This window comes from Grus americana, chromosome 3 (genome assembly GCF_028858705.1).
Source record: "Grus americana isolate bGruAme1 chromosome 3, bGruAme1.mat, whole genome shotgun sequence".
In the NCBI taxonomy this organism is placed as follows: Eukaryota; Metazoa; Chordata; class Aves; order Gruiformes; family Gruidae; genus Grus; species Grus americana.
This window is the reverse complement of record NC_072854.1, coordinates 59,264,142-59,268,754: the sequence shown is the minus strand read 5'-3', so window position 1 is coordinate 59,268,754 and position 4,613 is coordinate 59,264,142. Positions and strand designations below refer to the sequence as shown.

Sequence of the window (4,613 nt, the reverse complement as noted above, 5' to 3'; positions counted from 1 at the left end):
CTGCAGAGTTACGTACAGTAATAACATTCAGGGCATTGCAGGGAAGAGTGTCATGGTTCCTTACGTGATACTGTCCCACCAACCTGCCATCTAAAAGTGAAATAAAATCTCCAACTGCTTAATCTGTTACTTATCTTAAACAGTGAATCGTTAGAGGAGGTTTTAGTACCCACAGATTCATAAAAAGGCATCTAAAGTAGCGTTCTGTGGCAGGATTTAACGATCATTGTTAAGAAATTGTATCTTCCTGGATAAAACATTTATTTATAACGTGTGGAGTTAAGAGTGGTTTTTATCTGCAACAGTAGCTTCTACAATGTTACTGGCAGGCTATTTAACGGAAGCCAGGCTGTTTAACCATGGAGTATGGCTATAAAGAGCACATGTATATGTATTTCAGGAACTAGAAAGCTAATTTTGTAATATGGAGTCAAGCAGGGCATATGGTAGATAACAGTCCCCTTTCACATTCTAACACAGGATTGAGATTTCTTAACAAAGGCAATAGAGTTGCAAAACAGCATGACTTTGTTGCAGTTAGTAATTAATGAGGTGCTAAAAGTGCCTAAACAGAGGATCCCAGACAGAGAATGCATGACTCAAGAGGATAAGAAGCCCCCATCATTTCAAACAACAGTGTCATTTAAATAAACAAGCAGCAAGTCACTGGGTGGGTGGGGTGGGGAGGGTGCGTTAGCAGCCATCGTTGCAGCAGCATGCACGTTAGCCAGAGCTTTTCTGCCTGTGAGAAACCAGTTGTGCTTTTCCAAATGCAGCCAGAGCCTTAAGGTGTGAAACATTTGTTTAATCAAATTTTTTTTTTTTTTGGGGGGGGTGGGGGGGTGGGTGGGAAGAGGGAATCGGACACTCGTTGTTGCTGCCGCCTTTCTAGTGGCATGTTAGTCAATTCGACTTATAATCAAATAGCAGTGATTGCCCTGAAGGCTATTACCAGCTACATGCTATGCAGGATGGAGTCTACCTGGCAGGCCCTTCTTTCCCCCCCCTCCCCCCTCATAAAGCACATAATTTCTGTGTTCTCAGGTGAGATATAAATAATTTGGTTTATGCTTTTTGATTTTCTTCCTTTTTGCATTTTAACAAGCATGGGAGATTTTATGTCATTCTGCACAGCACTCCAGGATTTATTTTTTTTTAAGCAAAACCAATTCCAGTTTGAATATTATATGAAAATAGGAAAGGTTTATAAAGTGTTTGTCCTGCAATGTTTACTTTCTTTCCAACAAAACATTTATAAATAGATTGAGAGAAATGTGGCAAAATACCAAAGTCATCCACTAAAATATTTCATAAGAAACTATAATGTGAAAGGGGAATAAAGGAGCACTTTTGGAAGTGATGTTTGTTAGTGAATTCTTTTTCGTGTAGGGGGATATGATGCAATATGTCACGTTGACCCTTTGGAGTCTATGGCATAGTGATCCAAATTTATTCCTGGAGGGACTGCAGTGCAGTACATGAGTTGTAGCCAGATTGAATTTATCTACACATTTCTGCAGCTAAAGAGATGCTAGGTGGTTTGGGTTTTTTTCCCCTTTCTTTTATGGCTTTAGAAAACTAGTAACTGAGAATCCATCACATGCTGGGAAATGATGGAGCCAGTTAGTAAGAAATCCAATTTCTGTATTTTCAGATCCAGGCAGCTACTACAGTGTATTTACACTTTTTTTTTTTTTTTTTTAATCCAGGTATCTTTCCATCTTGCTGCCTAGTTAAGAGAGAAGAAAAGTTGTTCATGTCCTTTATTGCCCCTTCATTATTACATATGAAACTAATGGAATGTATTTGATGTTCTGCTTGTTTTTCATTAGAAACATAGATATAAACGCTTTGGAAGACTCCATGTCTTGTTTCCACTGGGCTCTTTCTTGACAATTCAGCTGTTTTTTCTGTGCTACCTTTTCTTCTGTTCAATATCTCTCTTCTACTTGTAATCCTTTGCTTCTCCCCCAGAGTGAGCGGTAGCAGGAGCATCAGTGGCTGCGGAGCGTGGCTGAACATTGGTGTTCTTGTGTCGTGCACGACGGGACTGCGGGAGTTTAACTGAAAGCAATGTGAACATCTCAGTAACTGCATTGGCACTTCTCATTTTGAAATAGGTAACTGAGCCTCGTTTTAGAAAAAATAGACATTTGGGATCTGCAGACGTTGCAGCACTGTGTTGAGTTTGTTTGAACCCCTAAGGATCGGAGTGAATGAAGGTCCTATGCTACAACAGGTCCCCACAGACTCTGTTCTGACTGCAGCCCGAAGGAAAAAGCCCTCCTACTGCCTTTAGTTGATGAAGACAGGCAGGATTTGGTCCCCTTTCTGGAAAGTGTAGGTGCCCACTATTACGGCTCTTTCACCTCTTATTAAAAAAGAAGATCTTCCTTTGTTTTCTGGTCTCAGTGAGGCACTGCAGCACTCTGGTCTGAGCCTTGCCGGGGCCTGGCTGTGACCGGCGCCAGGCAGAGAGCTCCGCTGCAGAGAGGCTGCTGGGCACAAAGGGATTACTGCGTTTGGGGAGAAGTGCTTTTCGGTGGGACTGCCGTGAGAGGGTTTCTGCAACAAAAAAGGAATCTCCTGTATCAAGCTTTTCCTTAAAAATACTCTAGAGGGAGTCAAATCTAAAAGTTTATTTATCTTTAAAGCATTTCAACAGCAGTTCCTTCTTTTAAAATGTTCTGTTTGTTTCCTGTTTATTTATTTTAGGCCTGTCTATTAATACAGCATTTTTGTTTGAATGTGTTTGTACATTTTCAGATCAGATATGTGCTAATAGTACTTAAGAGGCATTACTTGGAGTGATGTGTCACTGTCACAGCAATAAATAGCCCTTGAAACCAGAAAATACCAGTTTTTGCTTTGAAGGAAACAGAGCCCTAGGAAACAAAAGCAGAAAAGAAAGTGAGTTTCACATCCCAAAGAAATGGAGGTATTGCTTGTATTAAAGACCAATTTCTGCAATTCTTTGTGTGACTTCAGTATCTGGTGACACACTAATAACTTCATATTAGAAATGTAACTCTGAATCAGATATAATATCCCATCGATTACACACTAGTATCTTGGATGAAGGCTGTGAACATGTTCTACTTAAAAAAGTGAGTCCACTTTTAACATTGATTTGTGGCTTGAATATGCAACTATCCTTGCTTTGCAGTGGTCACTGGACTGTGTTTTTAAGAATTAAACCTAGCTCGTGGTGGGAGGGGAGGGAGGGCTGTACCACTTCAAAAATTATTCTGGGTGACAATTTCTCCTGGAGCAGAGCTACCTCTCTTTAACCTCACTTTGCGTACATATCCACTGTAGCAGCAGACTGGAAATTTTCTGCTTTTATTTAGCTTCCACTGTTACAGCTGCTAAATGTCTGCTGGCTTTCTGACAACAGCAGAAAACAAGCATTTGTCAGAAAACCATGAATTCAATTTCTTCCCTTAGAGGAGAGAGACAGCAAGCAATGCTCATGAGGTTCCCTTCTAGAGATTCCTCCACAATCATTCAAGGAATTACGCCCACTGCCTCACGGAAAAGACTATCTGGTATCTGGAAACCCAGAAACTCCACAAATTCCCTGAGATCTAAACACCCAGCAGAGATAATGAGTGGGAGGCCAGAGCTAGCAGTTGAATTTCAACCTGGTTTCACTCATCAATGAACACATCCTGGTGTGAGTCTGCAAGCAGAGCTCTGTGCTGTGAGGGGATTCATATTTTTTCATGGGGGAAATGGGAAGGATGTGGGGGGAGTAGGCATGGTGCTGGAATTGATCTGACCACATATCTGCATATGAACTTGTCGTCTAGACTGCTTTTGTAGTCAGTGGAAAGACACAGGTATTTTATAACTGATTTCTTTGTCGTGTGATAGATGTCTAAAAGCTGAGTTTAATTGTGTCCTAAAACATGTAAATGCCTGAAGTTAGATGAAATAACTTCCCTTCTGCACTGTTGTGTATAGACGAAGGAACATGTAGAGGGAAGGTCAGGCAACTGGTAGATATGGGAAATCAAATCCTAGCTCATATATTTCTGATTTCAAAAATTATTTTTGTTGGCTTTGTTTCACACAGGCCTGAGGCATTTTGAAGAAACCCCTGGAAAGCACTGCTCCCTTCCCCTCTTATGCCTGTGCCTCCTAGGGTGACGAGGGTGTTTGTCTGTCCTGTGGGAAAACCATAATCATGTCCCTCTTTGGCATTACATTTGCTATGGACTCCACAGCAAGAAATTGAATGGAACATCTTACCTAACAGAGTTCATCACGTGGACACAGACCTTTCCAGCCCATCATCTGCAGCTTACCATCAATGTTCTTCCCAGCTTTTGAGCTCCAGAGCAGCACGTTGCTCAGGTTGCTGTCACTGCCTGTCTGACTGGCACCGGGGATGGGTGACCAGGTCTCTGCACAGCAGCTGAGCATCCCTGTCACTGCAGACTGGAGGATCTCCCTTCTTCTGTGACAGTCTCCCTGCTGGAAAAGTCATAGCTGATTTGGGAAAAAGGAAATAATTGATCAGAAATCACTGGTTGCTGCAGGGGACAGTCACGTTGGTATTCCTGTTTGGAGCCAGGAGGGACAGGGGTTTGATTTCCGCAGAAGGTGCC

The 4,613-nt window shown here is 41.9% G+C and overlaps 1 long non-coding RNA gene across 1 annotated transcript; it reads left to right on the top strand.

Moving 5' to 3' along the window:
• Positions 1 to 704: 704 nt before the first annotated feature.
• Positions 705 to 2,887, top strand: LOC129203960 (uncharacterized). Its single transcript, XR_008576221.1, has 3 exons — positions 705 to 789; positions 1,975 to 2,120; positions 2,767 to 2,887. It is a non-coding gene; the product is annotated as an uncharacterized LOC129203960 (long non-coding RNA).
• Positions 2,888 to 4,613: the final 1,726 nt, after the last annotated feature.